Raw genomic sequence first — 15612 nt, 5'->3', positions numbered from 1 at the left:
GATGAGGGTGGGCTCTGGCTTTTAGGTGAGTAGCCAGAAATGAGTGAGAGAGAGACTTACAGTAAGAAAATCTGGAAATCTTAACCAATGATAACAAGAGCCAGTCAGCAATTTTCTGCTGAAATGTTTCCACAACAAAGAAACAAAAATTAAATTTTCTGAGAAGAAAATTTTCAATTTTGCGTTTTTTTTCCCACCAGGAAAATTTAAGCAAAATATTTTGTTTTGGGTTAGGCTCACTCAACTCAAAACATTTTGCATTGTTGAATTGACTCTAAACATTTTGTATTGAGTTAGTTCGATGTTAATCTGTGTCTGCCCAAGCTGCTGTGGTGCCTCAAAGGAAGTGCCTCATGCCCCTTGTATCCTCTGTAGCAGTGGTTCTAAAACTAGGGCCGCCTCTTGTTCAGAGAAAGCCCCTGGTGGACCGGGCCAGTTTGTCTATCTGCTGAATCTGCAGGTTTTGCCGATCGTGGCTCCCACTGGCTGCGGTTCACCGCCCTAGGCCAATGGGGGCTGCAGGAAGGGCGGCCAGCTCGTCCCTCAGCCCATGCCGCTTCCTGAAGCCCCCATTGGCCTGGAGCGGCAAACCATGGCCAGTGGGAGCTGCGATCAGATGAAACTGCAGATGTGGCAGGTAAACAAACTGGCCTGGCCCCCCAGGGGCTTTCCCTGAACAAGCGGCAGCCCTAGTTTGAGAACCACTGCTCTATAGGCTTGGACTATATCTCCCATGATGCACTGTGTTCTCCCCCTCTGGAGGAAGTGTCATAGTGCATCATGGGAGTCTTGTAACTACTGTAACAGAGCTTCTCCTCAGGAACTCAGAGGACTTTTTGGGGGGTTGTGAGAGGGTGAAAGGGGAGGGGGAAGGAGTGAGCAGAAAGAGCACATCAGTTCAGAATGGCTCAGCTCCCTCCTTTCAGTCTGCTCTGTTGCCCCTTCCCCTCTCCATCCCTATAACACCAGACCTGAAAAGGAGGAAAATAGAGGTGAAAGATTCCTGGAACTCCCTGCCTCTGCCCAGGCTTGAGCAGGGAGAGAAGAGAAGGATCCCACTGCAACCGTCCCCTCTAGGCCTAGGAGAGAGAAATGAAGAACTGCTGGTACTACACACAATGCACTGGTGGGCAGGAGGAGGTTAAAAAAATCAAAACAGATCAAAAGCACAAGATATTTTTTTAAAGAAATTTAATTTTTTTTGGCATCAACCTCACAAGGTCAAAGACTATGAGTCAGACAATATTGTTAACATGGAGTTTAAGTAGGATTTTAAGTGCTGTAGAAGACTGTGCATTGGCCCACCACAATGGGGTGAATGATATCCTGTACTTTTATTTCCAGCAGTTTTTAAAAACAGCTACAAATAGTGAAAATAAATGTACAGCAAATATTTCCAGTTCTACAGGATATCACAGGAATCACAAAGTGCCACTGAAGCAGGATGGGGCTGTATCTTGGGTCTTCCACCACCTAGATGGGTGCCAAACCACCAGTCTACAGAATCCTCACCACTCAATGATTCTTTAATTATTTATCCACTGTGAAAGAACTTCAACAGGAGAGATTATGAGAGCCTGTAGAGGGCAGGGCTCCCCTCCAGACTCCACCTCAAGTCCTCATACTTTCCTTCTCTCTTTGCCATTCTTGGAGCAGACAAACAAAAGAAAAGTCCTTTCCCCTTTTCTGTCCCTTACGGGAGACGGGAATCTGTGGGAAATTAAAGATAATAAGGGTGACCTGGAACTCAGGCAGTCTTCTTAGTCAGTCCTTTGGGCTTAGTCTAAATGAGGTCCACCTCCAGCCCCTCCTTGTGGGGCATACTGCTCTGAGGCTGGGTCCTGCAGCTTTGGGAGTGGTGAGGCTTATTGCTGTCTCCCTCTCAGCAAGCCTGTCTCAGCTGTCTGAGGCGGGGCAGTCCTTTTCCTGTTCATAGCCCCTTCTTGTGGCAGGTTTTCTCTTTTAAGACCCCCCAATCCAGGCAGAAGAAGCCTTGCAGGTATGCCTCATTGGTGCTGAAGAGGCCCAGAAGAGCTTGTTAGTCTCCTCTATCAGCATGAGGGCATGTCCCTTCACAAAGCCCCACATCAGAATATCCCTTAGCCCAGTGGTTAGAGCACTCTCCTAAGACATATGGGAGACCCCTATTCAAATCCTTCCTCCCCAGCAGGCAGAGAGTAGAATTGACTGTCTCTCCTCCATCCAATGGGAGTGCTGCATCCACTGGGCTAAAATTTACAGATGGGCACTTCTTCTCCAGCCATTTACTGTAGAATGAGGCAAGTGCCTTTACTTATTCTCACAAGAAACAAACTTAGGCGACAAAGCTACCTGACTCCAGGAGATGAGCTGACTGTGGATCACAAGCAGAGAGATTAGTGCCTCCCTGGATTTAACGCTTCACTTTGTGAGCAGGGCACAGCTTGGGGCACACTTTCTCATTGGCATTTCCCATTGTTTATCTTAGGTGGCTTTCCATCTAGCATGCTGGATTTTGTGGATTGAATTCTTAGGTGCCCATTTCTTCTCATTCATTTTATAGGAAGCCTACATGCCTAACTCAGGCTTTGTGGATTACAGTATTGTTCCAGTGATTTTCTGGGCAAATGTAGGTGTTCTGATGCTCAGAATCATAACACCTCAGTCCCTTTGTGTATCAGGGCCTCTAATACCTCAACATTTAAACTGCACATGCCAACTTCTCTATGCCTCTCTTTCCCCTTGCCCTTTGTCAGTCTTCTCTATTTAGACCATAAGTTCTTCAGAGCAGGGAGACAGGTTTCAGAGTGGTAGCTGTGTTAGTCTGTATCAGCAAAAACAAAGAGGAGTCCTTGTGGCACCTTAGAGATGAACATTTATTTGGGCATGAGCTTTCCTGGGCTAGAATCCACTTCATCAGATGCATGGAGTGGAAAATACAGGAGCAGGTATAAATACACAGCACATGAAAAGATGGGAGTTGCCATATCAAGCGGGAGGTCTATCTAATGAGACAATTCAATTAACAGTAGGATACCAAGGGAGGAAAAATAACTTTTGTAGTGGTAATGAGAGTGGCCAATTTCAAACAGTTGACAAGAAGATGTGACTAACAGTAGGTGGAAATTAGTATGGGGGAAATTAGATTTTGTAATGACCCAACCACTCCCAGTCTTTATTCAGGCCTAATTTGATGGTGCCCAGTTTGCAAATTAACTCCAGTTCTGCAGTTTCACATTGGAGTCTGGTTTTGAAGTTTTTTGTTGAAGAATTGCCACTTTTAGGTCTGGTCACTCAATAATAGAGGTATTTTCTACTCCATGCATCTGATGAAGTGGGTTCTAGCCCACGAAAGCTTATTCCCAAATACATTTGTTAGTCTATAAGGTGCCACAAGGACTCCTTGCTGTCAGAGCAAGGACTCTTTCTCATGCTGTTTATGTACAGTGCATAGCACAAACGGTCCCTGATCTCAAGTGGGGTCTCAGGTGCTATTCTAATACAAATAAATAATAATAATTACATAATACCATATTTTTCCTTCTAATCCTGAATATAATGAAGGAAGGTATGACAATGATCTCAACTATACATCAACAATGTATTGTTATTTATTGTGTTAGTACTGAGGGGCTCTCATCAGGAATCAGGAGCTCATGCTAGGCTTTGTACAAACATAACAAAAAGATTGTCCCTGATACAAAGATTCATTTTTGTCCCTAGTTTATCTAGATCACCCACTTGGTATCATTTCTATTAGTGAACACACTCCCAACATTGAAGAGATTCCAATGCCTACGGATTCTTTAATCATTCAAATATTTTGTCCCAGCATTAAATTTAAACTAAATCAGCCCGATTTGCGAACTGGCCTGTTTAAAATTCCTAATTGTAGTAATTTCCAGTCTTCCAGTTTGAAACAATGTGTTGATCAACAACATATTTCAGAATCCAGGAAGTTGCTTTTTCCATTCAAAAAAGAAGACAATGACCATGACCAGATTGTTTATATTCTATTGCCTAATGATTTTTCTCTGAGGAAGGTTTTCTCTGTAAGAAAGAATTTCTCCCTGCACAGCTGATGTCTAAGAGAGGCTGTGTCCTGATGACAAGATTCAGAAAGGTCGTGTAAATTATACTGGTAAGGCTGTCTCAGAAATGATTGCTATTAAATATGTTCTAAACTTAATATTCCCTGTAAGACTGACTGCCTCCTAAATGACATTTTGACACATTATTTTAGATATAAGTGTGCATGTGTTGAATTTTAAAGCCTCCTTGTTAACTTTCAAAAAGCCTCATGAACTGAAATGAGTCAGGTTTATCTTGCCAAGCCTCTGGTACCTTTATGGTTTCAGGGTCTGAGGAGTTTGGGATTTTGATCTTGGGAATGTAACTGGTACTGCAGAACCAGCAAGGCCTAGGGCCAGATTTTTAAGCATTCAGCACCCAGCAGCTCCTTTTGGGCCTGATTTTCAAAAGAAGGCATCTGTGGTACGGCTCAGCCGCGGTTTGTCCCTCAGTGGGGCTGTGAGGGTATCCCACCGCCTCACTACCAATAGTCTCCCGCCCAGCCCTCGGTCAGGGCAGGGCAACAAGCACAGAGTCAGTATGCTCAGGCCCTCAGGCAGGGCTGAGCAGCAATAGCAGAGTTCGGCCTCCCCAGCCCAGGGAAAGGGGGAGTCTTCCACCCTTGGCAGGGTGGCAGGGGGAAAGCAGGCCCTCCCACTCCACTGCGTCCCAGCCCGAGGCCCTAGCAGTGGCCAAGACTCGCTGCTGTCATTGGGGATCCTGGCCGCAACACACTGACATTAGTTCTGGCAGTGCTGCAGCCAGAGTGGGATCGGCTGCCCCCGGGCTACTTCCACTCTCCCCCTCATCAGGTACCTGAGTCGTCGAGGCGTCACCAGCGGTCTCCAACACCATCGGCTCCTCTGGGTAAGTGTTCGCGGGTGGGCTCAGTGGCTCCTCGGGGTAGCTCACCAGAGGCAGGCTAGGCTCTTCCTCGGGGTAGCTGGCGCAGGGCAGGTTCGGCTAGTCCTCCTCGGGGTAGCGGGCAAGCGGCAGGCTCGGCTCCTCGGGGTTGCTGGAGCGGAGTAGTCTTGGCCAGTCCCCTCGGGGTAATGAGCTAGGGATAGGCTCGGCCAGGCCTCCCCGAGGTAGTGAGCAAGAGGTAGGCTTGGCCGGCCTGGTGCGGCGTCAGGCAGGCCGCGGCCTTCTGCTGTCTCTCCAGAGGGAGCTCGGTCGCAGACATCTGGCCTCTCTGGTGGCCGGGTCTCAACTGAGCGCTGCCGGTGAGCTTTTATACTTCCGGGTCTGCGCTGTGACCTCTGAGGGGCGGGAGCAGGACCCAGTGACTCCGCCCACACTGATGTTAGGGGAGGTTTGTCCCTCAACGGGGCTATGGGGTATTCCACCGCCTCGCTACAGCATCACAATAAATGGCCATATTTTCGCAGAGGGAGCAACGTGTTGGCATACTTAGCTCTTTTAAAAATCTGGCCAGAAGTATCACAAAGGAGCTGTTGGATGCTGAGCATTTTGTAAATCGCCTTAGTTAGTTGTCTAATTGTGAACAGAGCTCTTTTGAAAATCTGGCTTCAATTGTGGATGCTTTTGAGGTGGTGCCTCAGTGAAATGGCTCAGCTCCCAGGCTCACATAGCCTAGCAGGGCTGCCAGTCTGCTCCGGGGCCCAGGAATCTGAAAACCCTTACTTCTCTCCGAAGTCCATCAGGAGGTTAGTAGGGGAACCCGAGTCTTCCCACTCCACTGGATTCCAGCTCAGGGCCCTTGAGATAGATAAGTAGGATCAAGGTGTTTTTACTTAGACCAAAGCTTGGGGTGCAGTCAATCTGCCCCTGGATCTCTGCAGGCTCTCCAGTCTATTGGTCAGTTTGTCCCCTCCTGGGCTGTTGTTGTGAAGTTGTTAAGTAGTTTGCTGGCAGGGGCGCCTTTCTCCAACCTCCTCACTCCTGCAACCCTGCCCCTCTACTTCCCAGCCCTTTTAACCTCCTAGCTGCTGTGAGGCTTCCAATCAGCAGTGGCTGGAAGTACCTGTATTAACTCTTTGGTACCTGGGCCAGCGTACTTACACGCCATGACAATGCTGATTGTGACACTAGTGACCTTTTTTTTTTAAAAAAAAAAAAAGTGCATCTTCCAGAATACTGATCTCTTTTGACAATCTGGCCATTTTCCAAAAGAAGGTCTGAGCTCTTTTGAGAAACTGGGCATTACTGTATGTATTTACTTTTGTGGCTCTGAAGCTGTGGAATGTCCTGTCTCCTACCTGGCTTTTTAGAGGGAGCATGCCCTGTATTGCAACTAATTTCTCCTTATGGAGAGAGATGGCGAGCAAGTGGTAGGTGCACATAGATCCCAACGGAGCAGGGAGACAGAACAAAATGCTGGGTGTTTGGCTACAGCAAAATAGTCAATTCTATAGCAACAAAGCTGAATTTTGTAATACCTTGAAAAAAAAAGCTAAACTCCATGGCCCTGTGTCAGATGACTATGGCAATGCACACCTCTCAGGCTCTTTGCAGACTCAGACAGGCATCAGTTTACATTTTCAAGGTTGTGTCTGCAACCATAAGGTAAGGTTAGAAAAATAATTTTTATTTAAGTGAAAGTGGAGGTTCTGAATCATGGTTCTGTGTCAAGGGGTGAATTCTGCACCAAATTCTATACTGGGGGAATCACAGACTACACAAGGAGCTGAGGATATCTTACTTACCTCGCAGGGGTTTTATGTGGATCCAATAATGTTTGTAAAGCACTTTGTGCATAAGAACTATTATATGGTGTAAAATAGTAATCCTATTTTCATCATCAAGTTGTAAACTGAGTACTTTTCCTGGTATTGAAGGAAGATATCATGTAGGAGAGAGAGCTGGGCTACATATGGAGGTAATTATGTGGTCTTTAAGTAATAGAGAAATCACTATCTAGATGAAAGAGTTAAGAATAGCTTGTTTGTCCAGAATTTTTGGGCATCACAGCACTAAGAATCCAACCCAGATATTTTCTATCTTGATTACTAGTTAGGAATGCAAGTAGCAACTACCAGCAACAATCTTACCACAAGTCTTGCTAACCTGTTTTTTGAGGTACCACCTCTCAGGGTGAAAGGATTGTTCTGTGTCTGTGCTCAATTCAGTCATTGGCTTGTTAATTGAGACTTACGACAAAGGTGCCAATTGTGGTAGTGGTGTGGATTCCTGTCCATTAGCAATTGGACTGAGACCACCAATTCATTTCATGCAGACCACTGACCAACCATGAGTTAGTAATGACTTTCCGTTAGTGGTGACCTAAGTTATATTTGAACTAGTGACCTTAATGTGAAGGCTCTGTATCCCATTTCTAATCTCCCGAGGATTTCATTTCTAACTTTTATTTTGTAATAAACTCTCTTCAACCACAGGTTTCTTCCTTAGTGGATGTTAAGGCAACAATCTGTTCTTCTTCACCTAGAGTATTCTAATACCTCTCTCACAGTACTAAATGGCATACCACATACTACCTTTTCCATCATTTCATTCTGAAAGGATCTGAATATATTCTAATTAAAAAAACAAACCAAAAAACCCATATAGACTCTCAGTGTTCTAATCAACTTGTGTTCAGGAGAGAAAAGAGAAGGTTCTATAAGCTGTATTTTTATTACCCCCAGATAAAACAGTAGGCCCAATAGCACAGGCACAAATTCTGTGATCCTTACTTCAGCAACAGCTACATTCCTGTGAAAATCAATGAGCTCTTTACTTCAGTAAAAAAATTTAAAACTGGTCTAAAGTGTTTTCACACTTCTGCTGGTGGTAACAGAAAGTTAGCATGTAACAAAAGCAAATGAAAGAAAAAAACATTCAAAATTTCAAAAAAAAAGTTTGTTTTTGGTTCAGTCTGCGGAACAAACAAAGATCTGAGTCATTTCCTACAGTATTTTATCATATCTGGTTAGCTCATCAAATTAGATGGGCCAAATTATCTAAATTAATATTTAGAAACCCACACTGGGCTGTTTGTCTAGTATCACATTTAAAAACCCATATTATCTAACCTTTTTTAGATTTATTCATATATTTATTAAAATTGTCATTTTTTTTTATAAAACTCTCCTCCGATTTGTTGATTACGGAAGAAGAATAAAACACTTGATTAAAATAAAAGCATTAACATTTCCAATTTATATGAGCTTCTTCAGATTAAGAAGATCCTGCAAGAAGAGTGAGCATCTCCAGTTATAAACAAAACTTGTTGTTCTTATGGTTGATACAAAATATTTAAATCAGTACTTTTTTTTTTAATCAAGGCAAAATATTTTAGGGGTAAAAATTTAATACTCTTTGTGGTGATTTAGCCATACAATTCCATCAACCGTTAATGAGAACAGGGCATTGCAATAAAAATGTACTCTTAAACTTTTTATATTTTCTATTTGCATTTGGTTGACAAGAATTTAGGAAAAGATGAAACAAAACAGTTTGTTATGAAACCCAACTGCTTTGGTGGATGGATGATGTGTCCAGATCTAAAAATCCAAGGGGGAAAAACCCACACCAGCATAAAATTACATTAGAACAGACTTAAATAAATAAGTGATCTTTGCTTAAATAGAAGAAGCAGTCTGCAAAATAGTGAGTTTAAATCAAGAAAATTGCACTACTCCCTTTCTTCTCTGAAGCCAGTGCTTTGTTAAAAAACATTTATGTAGCCAGACATAGAGTCCTACTTTTGTATAAATTATAACACAAACAGTTATATTCCCAAAGAGTTCCAGTCCTCTCTTCCTCTGTTAGTGCTATTTCTCCATCTCTTTGATCAAAATGACCAGCCTTCAGTATATGGTCAAATACTTAACATATTTTGTATAGTTCATTCAGGAAAATACATGACTTTAATTACAGCTCCATGACTCACTTGTGGTTTAAAGGAAGAAATAATCATAAGCTTTACCTGAGCTCCTGCTGACAGGCAGCTGAAGGAAAGTCGGATGTAAAATAAATACATACATATTGTACTGTAAATGTACTATTATTAACATCAGTTATGGAAAACTGTTGTCCAAGTTCAAAGGTTATAAATGAGCCTGGCAGTGGGACGTGTGGCCCAAAGATTTGTTCTGTAGTCACTATTATTATGCACCACAGCTCTCTTTTCCAATATAAAGGGCAAACATTTCCCCTAGACACCAAAATGTCTAATTTGTGTTTTGTGTTGTGATTCTAAAAACATTTTCCTACCCTATTGCTGCAATTTTGCCTTAATTCAGTGTCTACTATACCCATCATATTAGAGCTGGATGAGGCCTGTTCTCAAAATAAAAATATTTTGCAGAAAATATTTATTTTTTTAAAGAAATTTTCAATTTTTTGGTAGAAAAATCTCAAGCTGAAATTTTTGAGCAAAAACGTGTTTTGCCAGTTTTCATTTCTTTCCAAAATTTTCGTAATTTTTTTTACCATTTTCTGATCAGCTCTATTGTGAAAGTTTATTTATTTTAGGTCAACAAGTGATATCATGTTCTCAACCAACAGAACAACTCTAGCTGTAACGTTAGCTGTATATACAAAACAAAATCTCTTTTTTATTCATAACATTCTTGGGCAGATCTCCTGTGACAATGTTCCTATTTTAGCGTACATTTTACTTTATTATTTTCAAAATTGTTGTTTTCAAGAGTCTGGCTAGAGCTCATTGAAAGCTGAAGAAACTTGCCCCATATTCTGCCCTATCTGATGAAAACATTTTCTAGACAGTCTTCTATTTCTAGATGTTAGCCTGAATTATCCTGTGCAAAAGCTTCTGTATTTTAGTTCATAGTATTATGATAGCTAATTGCTAGCTGGTTAATAGTTAGAGGGACCCAGTAAATAGTAGAACTCACAGGGTTCTTTGTCAGCTAATTGAGCTTATTAATAGTAAGAAAGCAATAACTATAGCAGAAACAACAATTGACCAGAAGTCATTTGCACAAAAGGAGCTTAGGCTCAGGGAGCTATGTGGTTTAGAGAATTAATAATAGGACACAGAGCCTAGACCAGAGGTTCTCTAACTTCATTGCACTATGACCACCTTCTGGCAACAAAAATTACTACACAACCTCAGAACAGGGGATCAAAGCCCGAGCCCGAGTTCCTCCGGTGTGTTTTGGTGACTTTGCCGTGACCCAGTGGTGGAACCACCCTCAACCGTTAGGGCCCTGGGCTGGGACCTGGTGGAGTAGGGTGGACCTGGGTCCCCTACCGCCTGTACCCCCTCCGTTGGGGGCTGGTGGCCTATTCACTTGAGGCCAGCAGGCCTACTCACATAGGCTAAAGACTGCCTATTGCTCTTCCCCTCCCATAGGGCCAGAGCTCCAAACTGTGTTTGCTGTTTGCTCCAACCTGAAGACTATATCAAAAGATTGCTCATTGCCTTGCCTCCCCCGGCTCTTCCGAGGATCAGGGCAATAGACTGTGTGCTGCTTTGCTCTGACCAGAAGATCACAGTCCTAGCTTGCTAATTGACTCCATTACTGTGTGAGGTAGTGAAACAGAGAGGCCTCCCTCCAAACCTGATAGGAACCAAAGAACAACTACAATGGCTATGTATGTAAGAACTTTTCAAGTGTGTGAAATCACGTTATTGTCTATTGGCTGGCCTACCCAGAGGACATAAACTTAAATGCTTCAGTAGTTACAGATTTTCCTTTAGCTCAAGTGATAAAGGCCTGGGGGATATTGGCAACAGACGATTTGGGGCCAGATCCACAAGATGAGTTACAGCCCCTGTGTGCCACGCTAGCCCAGTTGCACCACTTTCATATGGCAGCTTAATTAATATATTAATGATGAGCGCAGTTTTGCACTGAATTTTATTACAAATTTTGGATAGTGCCACAAGTATGAGATTGGTGCTGTAACTGTCTGTGTACAGTATTGATATAACATGTAGTCTTACCTAAAGTGCAAGTCCCACAATTAAAATTAGAGGTAAGTGAATTAAGAAAGAATTATTCACCAATATTTTATTAAGAACACTTCCATATTCAAAGATGTTCACAGCTGATGCACACAGCTCTATATTAATGAACAAAATGTTAATTGAATGATTTCTAAAAAGATAATAAACAAAATGTTAATTGAATGATTTCTAAAAAGATAATAAAATGATATGTCTAGAACAACTGTCAGTCTGATCACCAAAATGTCAGTGTTTTGAAACATTGCCAGATCTGCAATTTATTTTTATCTGAAATATGATCAGTGTGCTACAGCATTTACTGTAAACTAGAAAATGGAACTGGATAAGCGCCCAGGTCTCAAAGCACTGAAAAAGAGTGCCATTAGAGTACAGGTCCTTTTGATACAGCAAGCCTGCCTTTATGTGGATCAGAGAGACTAACTGAATAAATAAAGTCACTTCATTCAGAATCCAGTTTGCAGATGATGCAACAATCTTCATGTTAGATGATAACTTAAATATTTTCTTTCTAAATGGCTTATGTTTGAAATACCTGCTTTTATAATTCAATTGGATTTGTAACTGAGCTGACTTTGTCATGGAAAATTTAGTTCTGTCTATCAGTAGAGTCATACATGGTGCCTATAGTTTAGACATGATCTTTCATCTACCCTCTCAGAATTAGGGGAATGACTTCCATGGAAGTCAGTGGCAAAACTCTCATTGACTTCAGCATTCCAGGATTGGGTCCAATATTACATCACCCCTCCCCTCTCCTATAAACTGCTATATAGGTGCAGATGATTTCTTGAATACTAATTTAAAATAAACCAAAATATTACTATTTGGTCTTATAAATGTTAACAGAACATTGATGACTAAAAGCTAAATTAAGTGTTTGTATAACTCCTCTCTTTATATGCCCTGATAACTTTGTTCCATTATATTTTCACTACATATATGGAAATAGTAAATAACTATTGACAATTATTTTATACAGCATAATTCAGAAAATATTTTTTTGCCATAAGTTTAATATGAATCCCTTATATGGATTTACCGTGTGCCATTTAGCTCCAAACTTATGGTTTATACCCACATCTATTTTGCTATGAAGTTAAATGGGAAATCTTTTAATGTGCTCATAGATTCTTGGAATATCTAATTACATAGCAAGAAAGGGGTAGAGGGGAACTCATTACAAATAAATATTTGAAGCAGTGAAGGACTCATTCTTCAGGCACTACTGGTCTTATAAAGCATTTTTTGCATGACATTTTCTTTGAGGGAGTCCAGTACTAAATACATAGAAGTTCAGAAAACCAGGTATGTAACTTTTCCTCTGGCCGTGACATTTCTCAGAGATCTGCAGCTCCATTGGTCCGCTGATCCTGTGACCATGGGAAGATGGTGGGAAAAGAAAACACACTCACCAAACAGCAACTTTTCACACAGACATTTATTTCTCATGCCAGTTCCGGATAGTGAGAATTTTGTCACTGATGGTAAAGCTTACTTTGGACATTGTATCTTTTCTCTAGCATTACATGAAACTTAAAGCTGTTCTGTATAGGCCTCAGTTTCTAGAGAGAAACTTTTCACAATGTTGACAATAGTTGTCTCTTCCTATTATAATGGCCCCTTCGTTGAAACTGAAATTGATTTCCCTTAGCAAATCTCTCCACTCTTCACCTGCATGCTCACATCGATTTGTTATTGCACTATAGAGTTGTTCTTCAATGCTGAGCTTATAATACTGAATATTTTTTTATTTTGTTTATGAAGACTATTGTGTACATTCTTTTGGGGAACCCTTCTCCCACATAAATAAAGAGTTTGCATATTTTGCACATAGAAAGGAAAAATAGGTCATATTTGGGAGGTTGCCTGTCTTAATAGTGTCTCTTTAAGCAAAACAATAGCACCAGTTACTAATAGGCAGTTTTCTTAAAAGATTTCACTATGTGAAATGAAACACTTTCTACAGAAGGATCCTTGCGATGTTCCAGCCGCCTTTCTTGCTCTTTCTGTCTTACTCCCTCTCCTATACGTAACCATTGTTGCATCTGACAAACCAGCATGATGGGTGAAGAGAAACTGTAGTATCAGCTGAATATCTGGTGCATCTTCTACTGGGGAGTTGCTTTATCATCTTGTAGGAGAATTGACTCCATGATGTTCAGTAAGGAATTTTTTTCCTTTCTAGTTCAACCCTGCTATATTTTTTTCCCAACTCTACTATCATCCAAAATTGCTCACATGGTTTATCATAATTGTGTGCTATAATCAGGTCCCTATGTACTCTATAATTCTGTGGTCACAAAATCTGGTGCAGAATCCACCCCACTCCATCAGTGTGAATGGGCTGCAATGAGGACAGGAGTGGCTACTGCATAATCTCTCAGCTGCGGGAAATTACAGACAGTGTTTGGCCATGCTATTCTACACAAGTGTAACAGTCCCTGGAAGATCATTACAAGCTGCCATCATTTAGAGTGATTTAAGAATGTTCTAAATTGTGCCGGGGCTAAGGCCCAAATTTGAGTGATGCAAAGGTGAATTAAAGCCACTTTCCATCTCCCCACCTTGGTCCTGCACTTAGACAGTCTGTTCCATTATCTTTATGAAGTTACTCCTCATTTACACCAGTGCATCTGAAAATGGAATTTGGCCCTTTATCTTTGCAAAATATATTCTGTACTTTCTTTTATACACCGTATTCCCAGGTCTAATCCAAAATCACCACATCAGAAAAAGAGGTCTATTTTATGTTGCTGAACTGAAGCCCTTTATATTCTCCAGGATATTTTTCTTTAAAAAAACATTGCATGCCAAAGAATCTGAGATTCATATACTGCAGGATATGGTCTCATCACACCCTCCGCCTACTCATTTGGAAGTGTCTCATGATTTTCCTACATCATTTGACACATCTGTAGTTGTTTAATTGTTCTAGCCTTTTAGACTACATTGTGAAACAATTGCTTACTGGACTCTTTTTTTGTTTGTTTTTGGTTTTTTAAATTATAAATATAGCTTTCCCATGCACAGCACCTCCTCCACAGCAACGCAGACCTTGGCAACTTGCATGTTATCCAAAAATATGATTTTCTAAACAGGACGTTTAGATCTGCATCGAAGAAGGCAGATAGAATAGTCTGTGTATATGAAAAATGTTTGTGTATGTTTAAACAAGACACTTTTGGAATGGGAGTGCATTGTATTTCTGGATGACTTTCTTTTTTATTCAGCTATAGTCATTTATCTCAGTTTTGGCTGTAATTCAGGGAAGCACTTAACTACATGCTTAAGTCCACCTCTATCCAGGAAAGCACTTAAGCACATGCTTAAAATTATGCATCTACATAAGCAACTGGTGCTGTACAGGGATACTTGCTTGAATTGGGGTCTTGGTCTTAATGAGGTGATCGGCATTTTAAGCCACTCAAAAAGAAAAGATACCAAAGTGCACTTATTTCTCTTCACTAGTATTGTGTCATACAGTACAAAGCACTTCACTCACACATTGCCAAATGCTTGAAATTCCGCTTTTCCCAGCCTTACTCCTCAGTAGTGAGGAGAACTCCCCACTTCTCAGACAAAGACACCAAACATCTGTCAGATCTCTAAATCCCCATCTGTGACTCAAGGTCACAGGACCAGCGAATCAATGCATTATGGTGCTAAACTAGGACTCTAAGATCCCGTAATGGATGTATTTAGTTGCAAATGTTTAGAAATGGTCACAAAAGAATGTTAAACAATCTTAGTTGAAACAGGGGCTTCTGCAGATACAGGCAGTGAAAGCAATGAGAGAGACTGATGAAAGAGCTCCTACACACTGTATCACAAGAGATCAGTAAGAACATTGTTTGGTTTTTGAGAGGGGAAACACATGAAAGTCAAACTAAAATTAATTGATCCATAGACAAATCTAGATCACCAGTCTGTTTGGCTGGAACTTGTTTGTAAAGCAGTGTGGACTGTGGATTAGGTAGGAAAACCTGAAAGCGAAATAACTAATGGAGAAGGAGGAAAGGAGAAGTTTATGCCCTTCACTGATATTTTCCACTTCCCACTTTGTGTGGTGAATGAACACAGCAGTTTTGCTTGGGGTGTCAATGTTGCTGGGAATGTTGGTGCTTTGGAAAGGCCACACCAGGCCTGACTCTACTGGCGTAAATCAGGAGTATCTCTAGTGAAATATATTTATATATAACTAGTGTTCCAGACAGTGAATCAGGCACGCAGTGCCTGGTACTTCAAGCAGAACTGGATGTATAGTTTCCTCAACTTACCAGGCAGAACCCAAATAATGAACAAGCTTCTACCAAACCAAATGTTTTCTTTAAAACAGATGTAAAGTGAATTGTGTTGTCGTTTAAGATGACAGATGGACGTCTATTCTACTCTGTTCATATTCTGATACCATATTCATTGTCATCATATCTAAGTGCCTAGAGATTTTGGTCCTCTATTTCTCCATAGAACAGGTACAGCGCTAGGAGCTGTCATATAGCCAGCCCTGCAATCCCAATAGCATGTCTCTGTTCTGATCTGGAGAAATCACTTGTAGGGGTGAAACTAGTTCAGTTTCCATTTCCAGCCAATCCTTGGCTGCAGCACACTGAGGCCAGAAGTTTGTGCCACATGGGCCAGCACACAGCCATTGGGTAATAACAGCT

The sequence above is a fragment of the Gopherus flavomarginatus genome, chromosome 4 (assembly GCF_025201925.1).
Source record: "Gopherus flavomarginatus isolate rGopFla2 chromosome 4, rGopFla2.mat.asm, whole genome shotgun sequence".
Taxonomy (NCBI): domain Eukaryota; kingdom Metazoa; phylum Chordata; order Testudines; family Testudinidae; genus Gopherus; species Gopherus flavomarginatus.
Note: the sequence above shows the minus strand (reverse complement) of the source record.